This window comes from Chrysemys picta, chromosome 5 (assembly GCF_011386835.1).
Source record: "Chrysemys picta bellii isolate R12L10 chromosome 5, ASM1138683v2, whole genome shotgun sequence".
In the NCBI taxonomy this organism is placed as follows: domain Eukaryota; kingdom Metazoa; phylum Chordata; order Testudines; family Emydidae; genus Chrysemys; species Chrysemys picta.
The window spans coordinates 74,006,838-74,018,577 of record NC_088795.1 but is presented as its reverse complement, the minus strand read 5'-3'; positions in this window follow the sequence as shown (position 1 = coordinate 74,018,577).

Below are 11,740 nucleotides of genomic sequence, written 5' to 3'. Positions count from 1 at the left end.
TGGCTAGTGCATCGGAGTTGAGAGTGTTGTCCAGAGCGGTCACAAGGGAGCATTCTGGGATAGCTCCCGGAGGCCAATAACGTCAAATTGCGTCCACAATACCTTTAAGCCGGGATTGCGATCTCGATTTAAGCGCTACTCCACTTGCCAAGGTGGAGTACAGAAATCGGATTAAAGAGACGGTTTGGTCGTGTGGACGGAATCATTTTTTTTGTTCCGAATTAACTCGGCTAATTCCGAAATAACAAACTAGTGTAGACCAGGCCTAAGCTTAACAAATTCTTTATTGCAGAAAAGTGAAGACTATTAATGTAAACTAGCCACCAGAGGGAGAGCATATATCCAAACAACATAGAAAACGGTTGATGTTGGGAGAAAAAACGTATCCATTTTCCTGGTTTATACATTTCACAGCTTTCAAATGCATGTAGAACTTGATATTTCACTGCTTTCACTGAAGTGTCTCAGCACAAAGGGGGTTAAAAATTGATATCTGAAAAACAGAGTTCAAACAAATTCCCTTTCCAAGTTTCTAGCAAGCTCTGTGTGCATTTAATACAATGAAACCAATGTTAACAGCAGAGCTGGTACAAAGCACTGCCATTCCAATTTGATAGTGTTTTACATCTACTTTGCACTGGTGTAAAGGACTACACAACTGACAAGTCAGTGGAGAATCAGCACCAGTATCTAAGGGCTCACCTACACTCAGAAGTATCACATACACTATACCAGTATACTTAAAATTATACGGTCCCCCTAGTGTGGGCACAGTTAGCTTTCTCCCATAGCTATACAACTATATATCTTTATATTTGTATAACTACATCTGCACTGATATACCTATAACAATATTAAAATAATCACATCCCAAACTGAAATAGTTATACCAGTTACAAAAGCTGCATGTAGATCAGGCCTTAGCAAATGGAAAGAACCATTGAGAAGAATAATGTAAAACAGTACATATGGGGAAATACATTTTATTTAAAAAATGTTTACTAAGGAAAATGAAGTTTGTGCTTTGATCCTGATCACAGCATTCTGCAACTGAAAGCATTATCCAGTGAAGTCTGACTATTTAAACGACAATGCTTTTTGATACAGTAGCGTGACTAGAATTCAGTGGAGCAAGTTTGGCGATGCTTCAGTTCTATCTGCCGTTATAGTTTGCACAGCTTTGGTGGTACAGTATACCATGGTTCACACTGCCAGTCGATGCCTTCAGTTTGGTAAGATTCGCTGTATGCAACCATCTTTTGGAGAACCCTAATCAACCTGACCCTTTCTTAGAACTTTGTCATAACAAAGGATGAGATTGTAGTTGTGAATTGCTTTGTCCTACTTATACGACAGAACTTGAGTACTTAGCTAATGTTATATATGTAGTAGTTTTTTTCCCTCCAGTTTTGGAGTGAGACAAAAATTGGGTAGTGAAATTTCTTGAAAAAGACTGTTTATGCAGAACTATTCATTAATCAAATCTCCATCTTGCCTGCTATAAGAGATCCTCTCTTGTTTAGAGCCAAATTCCACTCTCCTTACTCTACCAGTATCCCCGTGGAGACAACTCAAATGCACAAACATTACTTAGGTGACTAAGGATTTCAGGATCTTGCCCTTGGCCCACAACATATTGATAAAGGGCATGATTCAGGCTAAGATTTTGGCACAGCTATTTTTAGTAAAAGTCACGAACAGGAGGCAGGCAATAAACAATAAATCACAGAAGCCCGAGCCCTACTGCTCGGAGCTGACGGCCCAAGCCATGCCGCCTGGAGCTGAAGTCGCAGAGGTCACATAAAATCATGGAATCCGTGACCTCCATGACTGACTCGTCGCCTTAGGCATAATCCTATAAAATGTTACTCACTCAAGTAGTCCCATTGAAAAAAAAAGAGTGCTAGTCACATAAAGATTATTAATGTAAGTAAGAGTCTGCAAGATTAAGTTCTTGTATGCCATGTGAACTCTGATATGTCCACGTTTACATGGAAAATGTTATAACCATGCACATTTGTTCTACTAGGTTTAAATAAATCACTTAACAAATAATTTTGTTACAGTCTAAAGAATTTTACTGTATTCCTTGTTTTTTCTTTTTCAATGTAGAAGTAAACTTTTATTTTTCTAAAAGAGATATGTAATGATTTAGGGATGAAAGAAACATTCATGTACTGGATAGATATAACCAATGGTACACTATGTACTTAAATTGCCAGCACTTTTGTGCCATCATTATATGGTTTTAGGGGCAGATTTTAGTTGAATTAAGGATATTACAAATATCTAAAACAAAGTAATCTTTTATATCTAAAAATCTGATTGGCTACATGTTAATTACTTCCTGTAGCTGAATTATTTACTACACAGTTCATATACAAAAACAAAATAAGTTTGAGCTGATTTTCGAGTGCTATTACTAAAAGCAGAAGTTTTATATTTAAATTAAAGCTGCCTGAATGTATTATTTAATTGTTTTAAAAAATGTTTCAATTAAGTTACCTGGAGTGCATAGACTTGTCTTAAACAGAAACCATTTAATGCTGGATAATTTAATTATGAAGTGTATAATTCAATTTGGCAAGTTACCAAAGTGTCAGCAGTTCAATGCAATTTGAAGTTCAGCTATGCACTTTCAGTTACTTGATTACTTTTTAGCATGTTTCATCCAAAGCCAGGGGCACAGAGAGTAATTAACATCACCTTTCCAATATGTCCACAGATGGCATTAGTACCGGCTTGTGCCTCTTTTGAATTTTGTACTCTGTGGCTTTGCTAGCTGTGACACACCAGAGTGTACAGCAGGCCTCCAAAAATCCCATATCCTGCAAAGACTGCAGTGTTCCCAATGCAGCAGCACAACCAGGAAAGATCCAGAGTCTCCATTCTCAGCAAGGAAATTTTTCAAAAGTTTTCCACCATTGCTAAAGCTAGTTCAGTTTCACCAGTGGTAGCAATCCTGGAAGCCCCACTGCAAATGTTATTACAAAAGTAGTTTTATATAAGAGAGAGATAGTAGTATATATGTGAGGCTTTCCTGGAGAATATCACTTGGAAGTTAACCCTGAAGTGAAACTGAATCAACAGTCATCAAGCAGAGTGCCAATTCCTTTGAAGAAAGAACTTAAAAACAGACTGACAACATTGTGGAGATGGGAGTCAAATAAATTTATACAATTGAAAGCCTGGATCAGCAATATGTTAGTTATTTAAAAAATAAATCACAGCAAATCCTGCATATCTATTAACCCCTTGCACCTCAATAAAGCTCTCAAATGATCTCATCATCCTTTACCTACAGCTGAAGAGATTCTGCCAAGTCTCACAAAAACAAAGGTCTTTTCAGTTTTAGATACCAAGGATGGTTTCTGGCAGGTAAACCTTGCTGAAGGAAGCCGCTATTTGATGACCTTCTGAACCCTTTTTGGCAGGTATAGATGACTGCATATACTATTTAGGATTTTTCCACTGCTAGATCATCACAGACCGCAACAGGAAGTGCTAGAGGTATTTGCAGGGGCCGATTGCAGATGAAATTTTACATTTTGCAGTAGAACAAGTGAATCTCACAGATTCAAATTTCAAGGCCAGAAGGGACCACCATAATCACCTAGTCTGACCTCCTGCACCTCACAGGCCACAGAACCTCACCCACCCACTCAAACTGAATAAGAAAAAAAAAAGACTGTGCCTATCATCTGTGCTGTGAATCAGACACCAAACAACAGAGGGCTTAAAACCAGACCCTGTTTGAACAGTTTTAGACATGCCCTGTCCACAAAGTTTGCAAGATGAATACCATTTTGGGGGATTTGTTAATATTCTCTCCAAATACCTGCTACACCTCTTAGGGGTCAATGAACTCCTTAGGAGATTGACCAATAAAGAGGCTAGATGGTGTCAGGAAACCCAACAGCAAAATGCTTTCCAACAGATCCAGACATTAATGACTAACCATCCAGTCCTAAAATACTACGATGTTAAAGCACCGGTAACTATTCAGAGTGATGCTCGTGATTGCAAATTGAGAGCAGCATTATAACAAAATGGTCAGTCTGTAGAATTAACCTGTAGGACACTACTGCCAACAAAGCTAAAATACGCTCAAATACAAAGAGAATGACTAGCCATTGTTTTAGCATGTACCAAGTTTGACCACTAGCTCCTGACAGGTAATCATATCTATACAGATTACACAGACAACAAACTTTTGGAATCCATCTTCAGAAAGCCTTTGCTACCTGCTCCAAAACATCTGCAAAGAATGTCAATGATAATCTGAATAATAACATTCCAGGATTGTCACTCTGAAGCCTAAAATGTCGGTTGAGTCAGTGTGAAGTGATGGAAGCAGCTACAAGCATGGTTAAGAGCTCTTTTTGTTCAGAACAGAGGCATAGCCATGGGTGGCCCTGGCCCACTCATTTAGCAACCAGGCCCACCCAGATCAGAGCCTGTGTAAATGCAGAAACTGTCCAGTGTGTGGTTGAGCTCCTTGGGAGGCTGGAAGATCCAGCAGGGCACTGCCACCCCTGTGTCCAGTTGCACAGCCAGGAGCTGCAGGAAAAGTAGCTGCTGCCCCATGGAATGAGGAGATGAGGTGCAGTGAGGAGATGGTCAGCAAAAAAAGGGGAAGGCTGCCTGGAGAAATCAGGCCGGCTCCATGGGAGTTCTTGCTTCACTGGTGGATTCCAGGTTCCGATGCCCCCATAGGCTTGTCCAAAACTGTTCAAACCTTTTCAGGGTTTGGTTCCTCCCAGCAGCAGCGAGAAGCTGCTTGGCAGAAATCATCACAATCCGATTGTGTCCCATCCTGTCCTGATCTGTCCTGCTCCAGTGACGGGCTAGGGAGAGAGACAGAAAAGGAGATTGGGGAAGCCAGGGGCAGAGAATGGTCAGAGACAGGGCAAGCCAGGAGGTCAGAGATCAGGGGAACTAGGGCAGGGGTGGGCAAACTTTTTGACCCGAGGGCCACATCGGGTGTCTGAAACTCTATGGAGGGCCGGGTAGGGAAGGCTATGCCTCCCCAAACAACCTGGCCCCCACCCCTTATCCGCCCCCTCCCACTTCTCACCCCCTTACTGCCCCCCTCAGAACCCCTGACCCATCCAACCCCCCCGTTCCCCGTCCCCTGACTGCCTCCCCGCAGAACCTCCGCCCCATCCAGCCACCCCCTGCTCCCTGTCCCCTGACTGCCCTCCGGGTCCCCCTGCCCCTTATCCAACCCCCTGCTCCCGGCCCCCTTACCATGCCACTCAGAGCAGCAGGAGTTTGCAGCCGCACCGCCAGGCTGGAGCCAGTCATACCACCGCGCTGCCCAGCAGGAGCGGCAGGCCAGAGTACTGGCGGCATGGCGAGCTGAGGCTGCAGGGGAGGGGGGACAGCAGGGGAGGGCCCAGGAGCTAGCCTCCCCGGCCAGGAGCTCAAGGGCCGGGCAGGACGGTCCCGTGGGCCAGATGTGGCCCGTGGGCCGTAGTTTGCCCACCTCTGAACTAGGGAGTAAAAGAGGGTCAGAATTGGATGAGCTGGGGCAAAGCTAGGGGATGCAGAGAGGGTGTTAGATGCTGGGGAAAACAGAAGTGGAGGAGGGGAGCTAGGGGATGTTGGGTGGGTGCAAGAGACTGGTGGGAGGCAGAGGTTTGGGCAGGGAGGCATGGGTGGGAGATGGGTATAGAGCAGTGGTTCCCAAACTGGGGTTCGTGAAACCCTAGGAGTTTGCGAAATGTTACAGAGGGTTCTCGGGGGTGGGGAAATTCCCTAATGGCGGACAGAGCTGTCCCTAGGAATCCTGGGCAGCACAGGGCCAGTAGCCCGGAGCCCCTGGACTTCCAAGAGCTAAGCAGATCAAAGCAAGCATAGTTATCACACTGAGGAGATTTAAACTTCAAGATTCCTTATAAGAAATGAAAGGGAGATGGATATTTTTGCTGTTTTTAAAATTAAATAGGCAGCTATTATGATTTTGAAAATTATTATGAAGAACAAGTTTAAGCTTTGTTGTAACGTGCGTTGTTTGCCTGGATTGCTCAAGACCTGACTGCTTGTGTAGGAGGAATTCTCTGAGTTGGCTTTTTAAATACCTTCATGCTGTTTCACATCTGATACTCCTTGATGAAACACAGGGGCTTGTCTTATAACAGGCTTATTCAAAGTGATACAAGCTATGAAAATGAGATCTTGGAAGAGTGTTGCCATTTTCATAACGTAATAAAAATACTGTAATGATAAATAATAATTAATAATAAATAGTGTGTAATAAGCATGTCATAAAAACAGGCAGGCAAAGAGCAGGTGTTTCTTGTGCACTGAGCAGTCCCTTTACAAAACTCCACATTGCAGCCAGTTTTAATGGAAAAGCAGAAACAACTGTTAAGATTGCCAAATGGCACACTGGGATAATAAAGGCCACATGGACGATATTACTGGACTAGAGAAATACACCAACAGAAAACCTGGACAGCAGTCCAATATTGTGCCTCCTGTCCCACTAAACATGCACTCTACTACCTACAGCAAATATATTTTGAATCAGCAGTAATGGAAAAGGTGACACAACAAATTGAACAGCAATGAAACAAACCTAACACTTTGAAAGAGGCACCAAAGAATTCCCTGCACTCCAGACAGAATAGCCAGTAAGATTACAACCAGCATCTAATGACAGAGACAAAAGATGGAGGACAGGGACAAGCACACAAAGGGTAGCACCAAAATCATACACAGTAGAAGGTTAAGGAAAACTCTACCATCTGTCTACTCTAATTTCCTAATAGCCACCAAGGATCAGTTGTTTTCAAGAGAAAACTCAAAAGATTCCCCCCTGTGGATGCCGATATAGGGACTACAGTAGAAATTGGCAATTACTGTAAAATGAGTTGACTTATTACAGACCCTCAGGAATTGGCAAAGATGATGCTAGAAAACATACAAGCACAAAAATGTCCTGAGGACAAACATCAGCAGAGTAAGGGACTCAAAACAAAAACCACACTAAGTGAAAGATCAGTGAAGTTGCCTAGCAATTTCGAATTACCTTATAGGAAGAGAGATGTTACAAGAGTTTTATATAAAAGAAAGAGATATTGCTGTGTATGTAAATAGTTTAAAATCAGCATATAAGAATATGCAACTGTTCATACGTTTGTAAGACTGAAAGTTGTTCTTGTGTGCTGAAAATGATTTCTGAATCACACAACTCTTAACAAGTGACCCCTGGGCTGCAGCCACCATTTTAAACACTATGTCATCTAACCTGCTCAGAGCAGGTCTAACTGACATCTGCTTAAAATGGTGGCGGCACTTAATGTCTGGGGCACCCAACACTGGGGCACCCAACATTGCTATCAGAGATAAGCACTGAATACCCAAATATTTCACTGGATCTGTACAAAATTCAGATACCTTGAGTTTTACACAAATGAATCCCCATCCTAAAGTTTCAGGTAATTAGATTTACTTGAAGTATCTTAGATTCAATTACAATAGGCTAATGTGATTACACCCTCCAACGTGCCAGGGCCACAAAAACTCTTTATGCTTTAAAGAGATGGATAAGGTAGTGGGAAGTGCCTGGCATGTAATGGAATGGTAGATCAATGGTATTCTTTCTAGAGATGGAATATAAGAGGTGTCAAGTATCAGAGGGGTAGCTGTGATAGTCTGAATCTGTAAAAAGCAACAGAGGGTCCTGTGGCACCTTTAAGACTAACAGAAGTATTGGGAGCATAAGCTTTCGTGGGTAAGAACCTCACAAGTGAGGTTCTTACCCACGAAAGCTTATGCTCCCAATACTTCTATTAATATAAGAGGTGTTTCTCTTAGTATTTCTCACTGTAAGTGTGTCAGTAGCTGAAGTGTTTAGATCCCAAGGCCAGAAGGGACCGCAGAGAGAGTTGGGGAGAGTTCATGTCTGTGTTGGTGACCAGTATGTGACAGGTGAGATTTGAATACATATGTGTTTCCAGAATAAGGGTGAGGGTGTGTGGTTTATTTTAGAAATGCAGAACATATACAGAACATTGAGTAGTCACAAAATAGTTATAGAACTAGGTCATTCACTGTGGAATCTGAGCACATTACACAATTTACTGTAATCCACAAAACTAGAGCAGGGCAGCCAAGTAGCATGCATCAGACATGAAAGGAATGCATTTGGCAGGCCTGTCATGCATTCATGCAGCCCAGCTGGATCTTCGCACATCCAGCAGGGGTGCAGGAACAAAGTAGAGTTTTCCCTATAATTAGTCCTTCCTGATACAAGGTGACAGCACTGAGGACAGAAGGCACGGTCTCTCCTCTGCTCTCAGTACTCCCTCTGCTGGCACCCAGCCAACCTAGCACTGGCAGCATGAAGAAGAAAGAAAGAGCTGGTTCCAGTTGTGATTCACCTGAGGAACTGGAGGAGGATAGGGGCTGAAAAAGGAGAGGGACAGACTGTGGGGTGGGCAAACAGAGGAGCAAAAGGGGCAGCCAGTGGGAGGATGGGGAAATGAGACAAGGACAATGTGGAAGTAGAGGCTCAAGGAGGGGTGAGCTGGAGATCTGTGGATAAATTGGGGAATGGGAAGTAGGGAAAGACATGGGATGCCTGTTCCATGCCTCACTCTTCCCCCAACAATCCTCCCAATGCTCCAGACTCTCTGCCTCCCCCTCCAACCAACTCACTCTCTGTTTAACTGCTTGCTCTCCTGCCCCTCCCCAAACAAAGGCCCTGAGCTCCACTTCCCCTCCCCCCCACCAATCTGCCCTAACTCACTCCAATACGCTACTCCCTACTGCCTTTTCCAGGTTCTCCAGAGCCTCTGCTTTCCTCAGCCCCCTAAGCCGCTGCAGGCTGAGCTTCGCCCACCCCCCACGCCACTGCTCTGAGGCACCATGAAGAGTAATAAATGACCATTTCTTAATGACAGACAATGTCACACATGGAGCTACACAAAACTTGTCAGCTATGCTACAACTTTCTTTTCTCTTTCCCATTCATAACCCTATTGTGACCCAGACGCTTCTTGGCAAAGAGTCCCCGGTTCTTTGCAAAGCACTCTCACCTCAGACCAGACAAATTCCCTGCACCAAACAAGTCTTACAGGATATTTATCCATAAATAACATATAACATGTAAGGTATCTGCAGAAAGCTCATAACTTGCCAAGATGCATAATCTTTGTGAGTTGTACATACAAGTAAATTTAAGGATTAATGTATTTATATTGAAAGTAAGCTTTATGGATTTGGAATAGAAATTGGTCACCAGGGATAATATCCATTTAGCCCGGGGGATAATGGCCCATTTGGGTTGGGGGGGCAGCTGTCATGCGGCCCTGTTTAGCCAGTGATGCAATGTAAGGCTCAATTGTTTAGCCATGCCCAATTCCAAGTTTTTCAATAGAAAACCATCAGAGGTAACGGCAAACAGTCAAACTACTTGAAGGTAAAAAAGAAACGTTGCAACAAGATGTGTAGTGAGAGATTTTGCCTCAGTTGTTCGAATTACCTTAAATGAAGGTTTGCAGAAAAACCTCGGGAGGGGGTTTAAAATCGGAAAAATTATAATTCTCTTAGTTGGACAATTATAGAGTGGTAATAGACTCCCCCTTGGAATGCTTACAAGAGTAATTAGTTTTAAAATTTAAGCTTTTATTAGATGGAAGTTAATAATGGTTTAAATATAGAAAATCCAATAATGGCAGCTATAGGGATGATGCGGTGGAAGATTCCATTCTAAGAAACATAGGGGTCCATTACCTATGAGGAAATTACATTTCCTATGACGCAATGGTCAATTCCATTTTCCAGTAGGCTAAACAGGAAGTAGTTAGGGGTCACCCACAGGTCATCTGAAAAACCCCATAGGAATACATAGGGCCATAGGAGTGTATAGGGTTTATGCAATCAGGAGACAGTATTGCATCATTTCCGGATGATGTAATAGAAGCATGGTATTGCATCACTTCCTGTGGGGAATGACTCAGTAAAATCCCATAGAGATACATGAGACTTCCTGTCACAGGTAGATACACATGACTGGGCGTGGCAAAAATAGCATATGCTAATCTCTGGAGGCTGATTGGCTGATCTTGAGTGACCAAACAGTATATAAAGGCGACAGCCAATAGGCTAAACCCTGTAGTTGGATAGGGACCTTGGAAGAGAGAAGAAGCTGCAAACATCTGCAAGGAAGAAACCATCTGCATGAGGCAATAGCAGCAGCAGCAGCAGCAGCAGCAATAGTACTCTACAAAGAAGAAGCTGCATGAAGAAGAGCTACGTGAGCAGCAGCAGCAACCACAGAATTCCAAGGTTGTCATGGACAATGGCTGCTCTAGCAACCCAGCCAGCAGGGGGCTGCAGCAGCAGCTACCCCAGCAGCCACGCAGGCTTCCATATCTGCCACCAGCAGGCAGCATTTACCTCCAGAGTAGCCAGAAGCAGTCACAACAGCAGCCAGTGACTCACCATCAGCAGCAGCAGACAACACTCTCTAAGTTTGACAGATCAGAAGGACCAAAGATGGTTTCAGAGGGATTTTGAGAAAGCCCTTGTAAGTCTAATCTTCCCTTATTTATTATCTGAGAGCTTATGGGTTTCGTTTGTAAATAAAGATCGGTGTCTGTGGTCTGAGTGAGATCTTCTCCTACCCATCTAGGTTTCAGAGTAGCAGCCGTGTTAGTCTGTATCCGCAAAAAGAAGAACAGGAGTACTTGTGGCACCTTAGAGACTAACAAATTTATTAGAGCATAAGCTTTCGTGGACTACAGCCCACTTCTTCGGATGCATCCTACCCATCTAGTAACCAGTCAGCCAGCACTTACTAGATGTTTAGTATTAAGTGTTGATTGTTTATTGTTATATGTTAAAGAGTGTTAAGTATATGGTTATAGAGTCTACCTTTTCATTGCCACGCTGCTTATCCTTATATCTATCTCTATTCTTTTATTGTAACCACTCATTTCTAAATAAATAGTATTTTTGATTTCGAAAATTACTGCTTGTGTGCCTATTCTTGATCAGAGAGCTGTATCCGTGTCATTTCAAGGATCAGCAAGACTAGCTTGCTCTGGGTCAGAGATAAGCACGCTGGTAATATCCTGGAAATTCTAAGGTCACAACCTTGGTTACTGGTTTAGATAAATGAAAGGTTAAGGTTTTAAACTAAAGGCAGTGTAGTTGGGTAATATAATTGGTTCAATATAATTGAATACAAATCTTCCAATAACAGATGGGGGGTTGCCCTGTCAGAGAACAGAAACAAAAGGCTGTTTTCAGTATATCACAGGGGAGGGAGAAGCACTCTGTATCCATTCATTGAGGAAAACCCCTTGTAGAGTTTGGATCCTGGTTCATAAGAAACCAGCCAGCTCTGCAACAGACTGAACTTTGGGGCAGGGGTCTACTTTATTGGATAGAAAAGGTAACTGTTGATGAACATAGACTCAGGTTTGCGTTTTAGGATTTTGTTGTATATTATAACCATTTGTTTCCATCGCGCTCTCTTGTTTCTAGTTACATCTTTATTGATTCTTTCTTAAACAGGCCTACTTTGATTTATCATAAGTGCTCAGTGGTTTACAGGACCAGTGGTTTAGGGTAAAACTGATTAACAGAGCTACCCTGCACCTTTGAGTGCAGAGGATTTGGAATTTCTGTGAATACCCAATGTCGGGGTGGATATCAAGGGAAACAATTCAAGGGGGGTCAGAGACTGGGGTGCACCTAGTGTTAACGTGGAAGGCAAAGTTAG